General features: G+C 40.1%; 1 protein-coding gene across 5 annotated transcripts in view; it reads left to right on the forward strand.

Annotated features, from left to right (window-relative positions):
* TTC39B (tetratricopeptide repeat domain 39B) overlaps positions 1-13861 on the forward strand; it is a 154961-nt gene that overhangs the window by 62548 nt on the left and 78552 nt on the right. The window contains exon 1 of one of the 5 annotated variants that reach the window (XM_061425257.1): positions 5471-6053. The exons of the other annotated variants lie outside the window; for them this stretch is intronic. The gene's annotated coding sequence lies outside the window, so the exon portion shown is untranslated. Of the gene's footprint in view, positions 1-5470; positions 6054-13861 lie in introns of those variants that run through there. 5 annotated transcript variants of the gene reach the window in all.

Raw genomic sequence — 13861 nt, forward strand, 5'->3', positions numbered from 1 at the left:
TCTCAGTCCTAAGTCACTTCAGTCGTGTCCGACTCTGTGCGACCCCATAGACGGCAGCCCACCAGGCTCCCCGTCCCTGGGATTCTCCAGGCAAGAACACTGGAGTGGGTTGCCATTTCCTTCTCCAATTCATGAAAGTGAAAAGTGAAAGTGAAGTCGCTCAGTTGTGTCTAACTCTTTGTGACCCCATGGACTGCAGCCTACCAGGCTCCTCCATCCATGGGATTTTCCAGGCAAGAGTACTGGAGTGGGGTGCCATTGCCTTCTCCGATATTCTCAGTAGAACTTACTAAAATAGTATAAGGATGCCTTTTTAGATAATTCAGTATAAGTAAAAATATTATTTTTAATATGTATTTTTCACTCATGAAGTAATTTGTTTGAAAGCATTTTGTAAAACTGCAAAGAATAAACCAAATGTAATATAATTTTTATACCAATTACTTAATGTACAATGTCATATAGGGAACATTTTCTAAAACCACAATTCCTTACAAAGTACAAGAAATTTTGCTATGGCTATTTTCTTAGCAGTCTTAGGATGACTCCTTCAAGATATAAAATGTTTTAAAAAATTCAAAGAAAAACATAAACGACTGTGAAATTTTTGAGACATGAGTGACTGTGATCCTTCACCATTTCCCTGTCTTGAGACCCACCTCATCGGACTGGGGACAGGGTGAGTCTCCTCCTTCGTATGGTTTAACAAATGTTTGTTGAGCTCTTTTTCTTTAACAGGCATTGATTTAGTCCGTGGGGAGAGACTTTGCAAAGGGAGCCTGGGTGTGGATGTGTTGCAGGAAGGGGAACCCTTCCCAGGCCCAAAAGGGAGCTTGTATCTAACACTTGGAAATGAATTGTCTGAGGAGATACACACGCTGACAAAGCAAGAGATTTTACTGGGAAGGGGCGCCCAGGTGAAGAACAGGAGGGTAAGGGAACCTAGGAGGACTGCTCTGCCACTTGGCTCACAGTCTCGGGTTTTATGGTGATAGGATTAGTTTCTGGGTTGTCTTTTGCCAGTTATTCTGACTCAGGGTCCTGCCTGGTGGCTCACATGTTGCTCAGCTGAGATGGATTCCAGCAAGAATAATTCTGGGAGGTGGTAGGACACATGGTGTTTCCTTTTGACTTTTTCCAAACTCTCCCGGTTGGTGGTGGCTGGTTAGTTCCTTACCAGCACCTCCTGTGGTAAAATAACCCATGCACGTGGTTACTACGGTGCCTGGCCGTGGTGGTGGTTTCAGTCAGTGTGCTTCCCCTAACAGATGGGGGTCTCTGGGAAGTCTCCAGTCTCCCCACTTCAACACTTGTACTCCAGCCAACTCTCAATGTTGATGCTGGTCCAGGGGAGAATGGGTGGAGGGACAGTGGTTGGAGGATTTATGGCTTTGCATGGTTCTTAATAACAAAGAAAATAAGTTGGAGATTTTATTATTTAAGTAGTAAAAAAAAATTAAGGTAAATCATTCTATGTTCTTTGGGTTGGAAATCATTTTTTAAGCCTGACACCAGCGGGAAAAACGTGACTGTTTTGACCGTTGTGACAAAATCCTCAAAAACTCAGTTAAAAAAGAATTAGCTGGGAAAAACCTTGAGCGTAAAGAAAGAGAGTTTAATTACTTTACAATATTGTAGTGGTTTTTGCCATACACTGACATGAATCAAAATAAATTAATTTAAAAAAAGAAATAAACATGTATTGTTATTTTAAAAAAAAAGATCAGATCAGATCAGATCAGTCGCTGAGTCGTGTCCGACTCTTTGCGACCCCATGAATCGCAGCACGCCAGGCCTCCCTGTCCATCACCAACTCCCGGACTTCACTCAGACTCACGTCCATCGAGTCAGTGATGCCATCCAGCCATCTCATCCTCCGTCGTCCCCTTCTCCTCCTGCCCCCAATCCCTCCCAGCATCAGAGTCTTTTCCAATGAGTCAATTCTTTGCATGAGGTACTGGAGTTTCAGCTTTAGCATCATTCCTTCCAAAGAAATCACAGGGCTGATCTCCTTTAGAATGGACTGGTTGGCTCTCCTTGCAGTCCAAGGGACTCTCAAGAGTCTTCTCCAACACCACAGTTTAAAAGCATCAATTCTTCGGCACTCAGCCTTCTTCACAGTCCAACTCTCACATCCATACATGACCACAGGAAAAACCATAGCCTTGACTAGATGGACCTTTGTTGGCAGAGTAATGTCTCTGCTTTTGAATATGCTATCTGGGTTGGTCATAACTTTCCTTCCAAAGAGTAAGCGTCTTTTAATTTCATGGCTGCAGTCACCATCTGCAGTGATTTTGGAGCCCAGAAAAATAAAGTCTGATACTGTTTCCACTGTTTCCCCATCTATTTCCCATGAAGTGATGGGACCGGATGGAGTTTATACCAAAAAAAAAAAAAAAAGTCAGGAAAGTGAACGCTTTGATGGAAAAATTGGAGAAAAGAAAACCGAAGAGAAGAGATACAGGCCAGTAAGGCTACTGGATTTGTTGCATTCCTGGGCCCATGGCCCCTTCTTCCAACTTCAAAGGCAGCAGCATGGTCTTTTCAAATCGCTCTGTCTCCATGGTCACATAACCTTGTGCCTTTTGTGTAAAATGCCTTTCTATTTCCCTGTTATAAGAATACCTGTGATTGCATTTAGGAACCAAACCAAATAATCTAGGATAATCTCCCCATTTTATGATGATTAACTTGATTATACTTGCAAAGTATCTTTGCTCATTTAAGGTAACATTCATAGATTCCATGGATTGAAACTTGGTAATGCTGGGGTGTCTGACTCTTGTGACCCCATGGACTGTGGAAAGGTATGGCAACCCACTCCAGTGTTCTTGCCTGGAGAATCCCATGGACAGAGGAACCTTGTGGGCTACAGTCCATGGGGTCACAAGAGTCGGACACTGACTGAGTGACTTTCACTACATTCACTACTAGTCAGCCTAACCACAGCTAAAAATAGTGGCATATATATATATATATATAAATAAACACACAGATATGCATATATACACACACACATACATAGGTGTATATATACATACATATTGTGTTTGCAGTTTGTTATCTCAGCGTGACGGAATTATAGAGTACTTATAATTTCAAAATAACCCCTTTATGACCTTTTGCACTATCAAAACATTTTTATGGGATATGTTTTACTAATGATCAGAAAAAATAAAGTTACTTTCATTTTGGGAAAGGGACTTTTAAAAAATAGGATTTATTTTTTAGAACAGTTTTAGATTTACAGAAAAGTTGAGAGTTCCCATCTACTGTATACCCAGTTTCCCCTATTATTAACATCTTACATTAGTGTCATAATTTCTTGCTATTAATTAACCAACATTAATACATTATCACTAACAAAAGTCCATACTTTTTTCAGATTTACTAAGTTTTTACCTAATTGGCAATGTCAGTTTCTCAGACTGTGTCTTCTTTTTGATGACCCTGATGCTTTTGAGAAATTCGAGGCGGAATATTTTGTAGGATGTCCATATACTGAAATTTGTCTAGTGTTTTTCTCATGGTAAGATTGGAATTATGGGATTTGGGGAGAAAGACCACAGGTATAAAATGCCATTTTCATCATATCATATTCAGTCAGAATGATTTATCACTGTTTACTGTTGATGTTGACCTTGATCATGTGGAGAATTTTCACAAATTATTTGGATATTTGGTGTTTTTTTTTGTTGTTGTTGTTAGATTACATCAATATCGTTAGGTTAAAAAAAAAAATCCATGTCAAATTATTTCCAGTATTCTCAAGATAATCTTTTAGCCTTTATGAGATTCAGAACATGGCTGAGTTAATTTTAGCTTGAAGATGTCTTTTCTTTTTTAATTTTAATTTTTAATTGATGTATAGTTGATTTACAATGTGTCAGATGTACAGCAAAATTATTCAGTTTTACATACATGTATATAGAATTGATGCTTTTGACCTGTGGTGTTGGAGAAGACTCTTGAGAGTCCCTTGGACTGCAAGGAGATCCAACCAGTCCATTCTGAAGGAGATCAGTCCTGGGTGTTCATTGGAAGGACTGATGCTAAAGCTGAAACTCCAATACTTTGGCCACCTCATGTGAAGAGTTGACTCGTTGGAAAAGACCCTGATGCTGGGAGGGATTGGGAGCAGGAGGAGAAGGGGACGACAGAGGATGAGATGGCTGGATGGCATCACCGACTCGATGGACCTGAGTTTGAGTGAACTCTGGGAGTTGGTGATGGACTGGGAGGCCTGGCGTGCTGCGATTCATGGGGTCGCAAAGAGTCGGACATGACTGAGCGACTGAACTAAACTGAAGTGATATACATATATATCTTCTTTTTCAGATTCTTTTCCGTTGTAGGTTATTACAAGCTATTGAATATAGTTTCCTGTGCTATACAGTAGGTGGGTGAAGATTTCTTAGAAACATGTGGGAACTCACCATTTTAGGGAGGCAGGATGGTCTACCTTTTGTAATTTCTCAAAGTCATATCAATTATTCTCATATATTATAAGTTATTCACAAGAATATAGTTGTACTCAAAGTTTCTTTTGATACAAGAAAAAAAGAATATTAGATAAAAGATTGGAAAATGTAGATGTGAAATATACTATACTGATGATTTTGCATCTGGGCTTGCCCTTCCTTGACAAATCCTGAGCTTTGCAAGCCCAGGTCTCTTACATATTTCTAAAGAGTCCTGTAGGTCTCCTCTGAAGTATAGTACCTATCACATTTGTGACTATTTGAGGAGTATATGGCTTCCTTGCTGGGTTGAGAGTTTCAGCGGAGTAGGGACCACACATGCTCTGTTTGATCCTGTCTTCCATGCTCAGCCTATAGTAGGTGCATAAATGCATGTTGACTGTCTGTCACTGCCTATGTCAGCTTTCTTGAGCACTTTCAGAAATGAGTCACATTGATAGGTAAATAATCATAACATAATCTCTGTGAAAAAGGTAGTATACAAAGTGTAAAACAATAGTAATTAAAAAAAAGAGAAAGAAATGGAGAAAGAAGACTAGAAGTAAAGTATTAACAGTTGGCTATCTCTAGTTCGAGATTACTGCTGGTTTTAATTTCCTTCTTTGTTTCCAGTTCTCTGTAAGGAGTTTATTTTACAGTCAGAAAACATCAGAACACATTACCTGATACTTTTATAATCAGATTGAATTGTGAGCCCCATCACAGAAACAGTCCGGTTCTAGTATGTATAAGTGCCCATCAGGCAAGACAAGTTGCCAAGTCACTGACCATCTCTAAGCTTACTTTATTATTTTTTTTTTTTTTAGTTTCATCAAAACCAATTCAAATATTCTTTATCTAATATTGATTTTAAAGTGCAGCTCCCATCTATATTGAAATGACTGTTAGGTCATATGTATATTTCATTCACTTCACTAATTTAACTTTTGCACATTTAATTCATCAGACTAAAAACTTAAGAGAACTTGACTTTCCCTTATTTAGTGTTTTAAAATAGTCAATAGGATATTAAATCCAAGTCTAACATGGGTGCATCAGCCTGCTTTTACATTTTCCTTAAAACAAAAGAGGTAACTCATTTTATTCTTCACCTAACCCTCTTTAGATAGCAGTGAGTCCCTGGATTAGGTGAAAAATCATTAAAAGACCTTGTAGATTTTATAAATCCAGGCCATTTGTATTTTTCTTGCTTGTTTCTCTAGGATAATTAAATAGTGATGGATTAGAATTAGGCTGCAGCAGAGATTGGGGGAAAAAAAATCTCCCGGCATCCTTTCCTGCAGGAGCGTCAGCTTTCGGCAGTGAGTGTAGCTGCCACTTTTAACTGACATGTCTTAAATTCTGCCCTGGGAAGCTCGGGGATGCTGTCAACAGCCGGGCAACTTCTTTTCTTACGCTTATTAATTGAGAGTCTCACAGGAGACCAAGACATAAATCAGAATTTGAGGATTTTTTTGCCTTTTAAATTGAGAACTGTCTCTTCTTTCCATTGGCTTTAAAAAAAATCTGGTAGGAGAGAGGAAAAGGCTTCTATATTCATTTCTTCAAAGTTACAGCCGCTCTAAACCTGTAAGTATGTTGCATTTATTTAGCTGTTTCTGGGGGGTATGATTGCAGCATTCTCTTTGGATCTGTGAGGATTTAATTTAAGGAAAGCTATGGCGATTAAAAAAAATCAGAGTGAAATTTCACTGGAGGCTAGCAGTTTTTGTTAGTTGATGTTGTCTTCATTAAAGCCTTCGTGTCAAGCCTGCCAGGGCTCCCCCTGCTCCCCAGCCTGGACCCCCTGTGTCTGTTTTTCTGAAGTTCCTGAGAGCAAGTGCTGAAATGGGAGAAAATAGCGAATCTTGCTGCTGAGAAGGATGCTATGGCTGGTTTACTGCTCTTGCAAGGTGTGCGTGAGGCTGCAGAACAATGGAAAGATGATGACGGCTTACTTTGTATTCGTTTACTGTGTATTCGTTGTGTTTGTCTTCTGTCCTTTGTTGGCTTCGTGGTGCGTTTTTGTTTTGTTAGGGTGATTAAAATCTTAAAGAAAAATTAAGTACTGTGGCATGCTGGCAGAATAGCCTCCGGAGATAGTCATAGACCTCACCTCTCTCCATGCTGTGTGGGGTTCCCTCTGTCTCTTTGTAGCAGATCGCAATAAATGGGAGTTACCCCAAAGTGACCTTTGCCTGACCATCCTTTTCTAATTGTGCATTTGAATCGGTGCCATTTTTTTTCTGGTGACGCAGACCCTTTAGTCTAAACATCTGTCCTTAGTCATTATGTCCCACTTTCCCTCTTTGGAATTCACTGGAGGCTACAATGGTATCCTTGCTGAATTTTTATTGAATCAATTTTGAATCTTTTGTAAGGACAGAGGTAAAATTTTGATTTTCATAATAACCCCCGTATGTTCTTGATTAATCTTTGTTACATGAAAGTCTTATTATTTTAGTGATCTGATTCATATCATTTGGTTTCGGATCTCATTCTTTTATTTTAAAATCACATTAGCTAAAGCGATTTCTCAAAGTTAAGTTCAGAGCTCAATAGTCATAATACTTTAAAATACCAACTGGTAATAGTCATCTTTAGATGCAGAATATATTTGACTTAAGGTGATTTATTATGTGAGTTTTTTGGGTGCTAGTGTTTTGGTTGATTTTCTGCAGAGTAAAATAAATCAAGGATTTTAAAAAAGAAATTCTCTACCACCCAGAGATGAAACATCTGCTGTTCTTATTTTTGAACATTTCGTCATTCCTAAATGCAGCAACTTTGAATTCAATAAGGAAAGAGTCCTAAAAATAGGAAATTCTGCCTTACCTAGACTGGCAAAGAACTTATATTCATTCATTCAACAAATGTTTATATTTGTCACAAAGCTCTTATTAGGCTCTGGGAACATGATGCTGAACGAGGTATTATATCTGCCCTCATGGAGCAGATACTGGTAGCAGGTGAGGGGAACCTTCAGAAAGTGCATAATTATTTCATTATATGTGTGCTGATTTTTCAACTGTAGAAGTTTTGGTACTTTGCAGCCAAATATATAAAAGACATAAAACACTTGCAACTAATTCTGTCTCAGATCTTCTGGAGCCACAGATCCTTGGTACGCTTGACCTAGAAAGAGACTTTGAAAATAATTAGTTCAACAAGCATGTAATAGGCACTATATTAAGTACTGAGTTTTAGATCAGTAAACAAGGAATAGTTCCAGCTTTGGAGGAGCTCACAGTTTAGTCTATTGAGAAAGGGAGGGAAATCAGTTATGTTAGTATATTCTGATATGTTACTGATTCACTAATTGAATGAATATTTATTGAATAATATTGGGCAGTGTCATAGGCACTGTGTTGGGCACTGGGGATGGGATGGAGAATAAAACAGAGGTGCCTTGCTCTCTGGAAACTCTTAGAGGCCATGACAGAGAAATGATTGGATGCTATGAGAATGCACAGGAGGCGTGGAGGGGTGTCATTACTGTTTACTGAGCATCTGCAGTGGGCCAGCCACGAGCTGGTACTCTTCTTTTGTACCTTAATCTTCCTTCCCTTCAGTCCTGTAAACTACTTACTATCTGTGCTCTGACATGCAAGTAAACGGAGATGAAGTTAAGTAATTTGCTAAAGGTCACACAGGAAGTGAGTGGAGGAATTAGAACTCGGCCCCAGATGTGACTTGATTTCAAATCTCTGCCCCTTCCAGTGGTCTCCAAACCTGGCCGCTCATCAGAGTTACCTGAGCTCTAGAGGGAGAATAGTGTTTAATTTTACTTTTATGTATTTATTTTTTATTGAAGTCTAGTTGCTTTACAATGCTGTTTTAGTTTCTGCTGTACAACAAAGTGAATCAGCTATATGTCTACCTATATCCCCTCTTTTTTGGATTTCCTTCTGATTTAGGTCACCACAGAGCACTGAGTAGAGTTCCCTGTGCTAGACAGAGAACAGTTTTTGTTACAGGCATCCCTCAGGACTGTGAGCAGTGAGGTTTAGGAACCACTCTTAGACTATCCCCTCAACTTACAGATGGGGGAGCAAAGATAGAGATCATATAGTAGTTAAAATGGGGCCAGTAGCTAGATTTCTTAACCACGATTCATTCCATTATAGTGTCATGGAAGACATATACTAAGAAATCAAAACCAGAATCAAGAGCACACAACAAACACAAACCAACCAGCCAACTTGACAAAACAAAAAATAAAAAGAGTAAGAACCTGAACCTGTGAAGAGTTTGGCTGGCCTTGACTCTGAAGAAGAATCCCTGGCAGCCTGGGTTCAGAGGTCTCCCTGTGTTGTCAGAGGGTTATTACTTGAGAGTGAGCTAGTCAGGACTTAAGTAAATAAATAAATAAGGCAGATGTTTTGACTTATTAATATTCATTTAGGCACTTACAGTTTATTGGGGGATACAGACAAGGAACTCTGTTATTGTGATGTAATGGGATAGATTTTATAGTATGGAGAACGTCAGTGTTCTGTGGGAGCAAAGATGAGGGACGACTGACTCAAGTCTGGGTGATGGCAGGAGTTCAGGGAGCTTTCTGGAGGAGGGCGATGTCTGAATTGAGGCTGATGTTGTTAGGTACTGGTGGCAATCAGGTATAGCAGCAGCATTTATTATGCCCAAGTCCCTGAGATGTGAGAGACCATTGCAAGAAAGGAAAGTTTTCTCCTTTATCCCCTTGGGGATACTTGGGGCCTATAAATTAAATGGACAAAAGACAGGTTAGGAAGAGAAGAGAAAAACAAGTTTAACTGCATACATACATATGAAAGTTCACCAAGAAATGTGCCTTAAGGAGGTGGTTGGAATTGGAAACATATCATTTAAACAAAGGATGATGAAGTGTGAAGAGGCTAAATAAAAGAAGAGGATTTGGGGGGCTACTGGATGTGGGTAAGTTATGGGAAGATGACTAGAAGATGTATGCTAAACAAGAATCGTTTAGTAAGGTTTTCATGCAGATAAGGGGCTTCCTGGGTGGCACTACTGGTAAAGAACCTGCCTGCCAGTTCAGGAGACATAAGAGACGGTGGTTCGATTCCTGGATCAGGAAGACCCCTGGAGGAGGGCATGACAACCCGCTCCAGTATTTTTGCCTGGAGAATCCCACGGACAGAGGAACCTGGTGGGCTGCAATCCATAGGGTCACAAAGAGTTGGACTTGACTGAAGCAACTCAGCATGCATGCAGGCAGACACACAGATAAGAGTCCTCTCAGGTGGTTAAGAGTTATCTCTGGACTAGTTTTCTACCTAGTGTGGGAGAGGGAAACATCTTTAATAAAAAGAAATTGATGCCCTAATTTTATAAAGAAAGGAGGGGAGCAGAGAGCTAGTTGCCTTCAACTTGAAATACTCTTTATGTGAAAATGACATTTTGGGGTGACATACTCTGATCCCCTTCACTACGATCTCTTCAGGGTTTGTCAAGAAGCTTGGGCTCCCTGCAGTTCTAGTGAGGATAGGCTGGTTAGTGAAAGACAGGTGCCAAGGGACATTGCCAAGAAGCTGTGGCAAGGACAGTGATGAGCCACTGAAATGTCACTAAAGTATGAGCAGTGGAGTCACCTTGCTCCTGGCTCTAAGACTTTGGTCAGTTGTTAATAATTTAGGGCTTAAATAGGCTTTGATGGCTTAGGTTGAGAATTTAACATATTTGTGTGCCTGTACATATGAATGTATATAGAGATTTATGCTATATATATGTACATAAATTTGTGTATATATGTATATATATATACACACATGTTTAACACATACATAGAGATATATATTGGTATAGATATATATCAATCATTGTTTTTATGGAGGCATATTTTGATTTCCAACCCAGTAACTTATGAATAAACATATCACTCACTTGTGACTTGTATATAGTTTTCATCTCCCATTTTTTTGCACCAAATCTCTCATTTGACTAGCAGAAGTCTCTGAGGCCTATCGTGAGATAAGGCATTTTGAGACTCTATGTGATTTCCTGAACAAAGCATTGAGGGAGGTTTAGCAGTTCTTTGCTGTGTCATTATGTTCATATCTTAAAGAAATAGGCTAGAAATGGCAAAGAAATAGGCTAGATTGTTCTTAAAATGTCTTCTGTGTCAGGCCCAGTACCCATGGTGAGTCTGTTTTGGATCTTAAACAACTACTGTGTTAATTAATTTCCCCTTTTACTGATGAGAGGAGTGAGGTGCATAGGTTAAATCAGTTGTCCACAAGTCATCCAAGGTGCTGACCATGACTCCATCATGCTGAAAGTTGGCAGATCTGTTTTATTGTGTTTCTTAATCTTGGGTTGATTGAGGGAATGTAGGCAGCCCCCCTCCCTTTTTGTAAATGAAATTTCAATGTATTCTGCAGATGTGTGTCATGAAAAATGCTTAGGTTTTTTGACCTCAGGCTGAGATTTTCCTGTTGTTTTGACTTGCTTTCTACTTTTCAACTAAATTTACACTTATGTCTTTGGCTTAGTTTCGAAAGGGCAGGACTCACCTATGGGCAAATTATGTGGACATGAGATTGGCATGGATTTCATACATAGCTTGTTTTTCTTTTGCTATTTCATCAGTTCACAGGTGTGGAAAGTCTTTCATGACCATTCAACTGGTATGACTGGATTTCTTTGGTGATCGTTTTAGATTAGTGGGTTATAGAATATCTTATTTCAGGTCATCACAGATGCTGTATTTTAGAAAGCAGGAAAATATGGGACCAAGATTTGAATTTCTCTTGTGGTCTGGGGCTATAGTCATTATCTTCTTAGTTGGTGGATGTGGCAGAACTTGAACCTTTTCCATGAGTCAGCAAATCAGGCCTTAATACGTAGCATTTATATGCCGTCACAACTCTTTAATATTAGTGTAGGTTATTATTATTATTATTATTTTTTTTTGGTGATAGCATTCCTGTATAACAAACCATTGTATGTGCCCACGTGGTACCACAGGCTGGATATATACAGTAGATCAACTATAAAAACAGCTGTACATTGAAGAGTTAAAGAAAATTAAACTTTGGCACTTAATTACTTGTGTATTTATGTTTCCCCTTCTGTTTTGCTTGTCTAATCTGATAGATGTATGTGCGTGCATGCTTACTTGCTCAGTCGTGTCTGACTCTTTGTGACCCCATGGATGATAGCCCACCAGGCTCCTCTGTCCATAGGATTTTCCAGGCAAGAATACTGAAGAGGGTTGCTGTTTCCTCCTGCAGGGGATCTTCCTGACCCAAGGATTGAACCCACGTCTCTTGCATCTCCTACATTGTAGGTGGATTCTTCACTGCTGAGCCATCAGGAAAGCCCAGATGTATGTGGGGGAAGCCCTAATATTTACTGATAGTTGCTTGCTTATGAATGAGGACTCTATGATCATATAATCATGGGTGCTTTGCATGGTTTACATATGTGGCATAAAATACCAAGAATTGAGACTGTATTTGGCACAAGGGTGCTAATACACATATAGAATCAATACAAATATCATTCATTCAATCAAAATTGATTGAACTTCTCTGGACTAAGAGAATTCCTGTCCTTAAAAAGCTCATCATCTACTCACAACAGCTGAAAAGTAGACCACTCATCATACTGTGATGAGTTTTAAATTTTGACCATGAAACCCAGAGGAGAGACATGTTCTCTAGCCTGGAAAACTTTTGGGTACTTTCGGGTAGTGATGGATTTTTCTTTCTCTCATGGATCATGAGCTAAATGAAAGGCAAACTTGTTTCATCTTTGTGTTTTAGAAAGGTTTTTTTTTTCTCTGTGTTTTAGGTAGTGTTTGAAAAGAAATGGTAAAGTTATCCTCATTTAGCATCATGCTAGAAACCTGCATTTGCTCTGTGTCCTGAGAAGCTCTGCATCCCTACTTGGAGGGACTGAGGAAAATGGCAGAGTGCTGCTGAGTGGCCTCTGGCTGTCCCTATGGGGAAGCTCAGACTGCTGAGTAGCAGGAGTGCAGTGGTCTGTCTAATGGGGAGTTCTTGGCCCCAATCACTTAACTCTTTTAACAGCATCAGACCACGTTTATGTCATCTTTCAATTTAAAAAGTGATTTTGCAAAGTGGAATGCATTGCTTCCTTGGAACATCCCTGTGAGGTAAACAGGACCAAGGAATTTTTAGCCCACTTCCAGCTTTTGTGTATATGTGCAGTTTTTTTCCCTCATTTTTTTAATTGCTGTAAAATACATGTAACATACACTTTTCCGTCATAACCACTGCTTCAGTAGTATTAAGTATGTTCATAATGTGGTGCAGCCATCACCACTGTCCATCTCTGCAACTCTTTTCATGTTGTAAAACTGAACCTCTGTGTGCATCAAATAGTAGCCCTTCCACCCCGCTTGCTTCCACCTCCCTCTCCCCAGGCTGCCCCTCCCAGCCCCTGGCAGAGGTGAGCGACTGACCCAAAATCTCATTGCCTGCACACCTGGAACAGAACCCAGCATTCTGCGTGTGTCCAGCATGCTTTCTCCTAAATCACACTGCAGTAGGGAACTGAAGAAGGATCACTAACAGATTTGGTAGAAGTTTTCCACTAGAAATAAGAGAACCCTCCAGTAGGGCAGGAATTTTCACTTAAGTTTGAAAAAAATCAGTAAAGAAAACCAGCAGAATGAAATAGGAGCTGTATCTGTCTCTTGCCAACTAATATCCTGTTGTTATTTGTTTTGAATAGAGTGGAGGAGTACAGTTTGCTTTGCCTGAGGAAACCACGTTGAAAAGATGGCAGGGTCTGGGTTTAGCTTCCGGCTCTGTCCGTGACCTGCTGGGACTGTGGGCAAGAAAAACAGCATCTGTTGGGGTTCTTTCTATTTTCTAAAGAGACAGTAAGTCCCACCTTCCATTTTTTTCAGTGAGTAGGATCTGGGCACGCTTAATCTTGCATCCAAAAATGAATTTTCATCCTTTTCAACTGTCCTCACTTTGCTTTGGAACTCTCATCTCCCTTGAGCATGAGAAAAAAAAACATTAAGTTGTCAGTTAAAGATGACATCATCTGTTCAACATTCAGACAGCCTCTTTGGGAGACTCTCAGGTTTTCCTGATGGAGTAGGGGAGGTAAATGCCCATGCAAGTGAAAATTTAAACTCTGCATCAGGCTGACATCTCCTGCCCCAAAGGTTCCCCCTCCTTCCCCTGCTTCCCAGATGGCCTCTGGGGCCAGGAGGAAGACACAGGGATGGAGCCCAGTCCGGGTGTTGCTCTCTGGTTGAGCGTCTCATCGGTCATTTTTGCAGTAACCTCTGTCCTTGCTGTGCCTGCCCCTGAGTTACCTGTGATGGCTGGACCTGTCGGTGCGCCCATGACCCTGAGCGCTTGGCATTCTCCACTGCTGCCAGCTGGTCCACAGAGGCCAGAGGCTAGTGCCCACTC

Source organism: Bos javanicus, chromosome 8 (assembly GCF_032452875.1).
Source record: "Bos javanicus breed banteng chromosome 8, ARS-OSU_banteng_1.0, whole genome shotgun sequence".
NCBI lineage: Eukaryota > Metazoa > Chordata > Mammalia > Artiodactyla > Bovidae > Bos > Bos javanicus.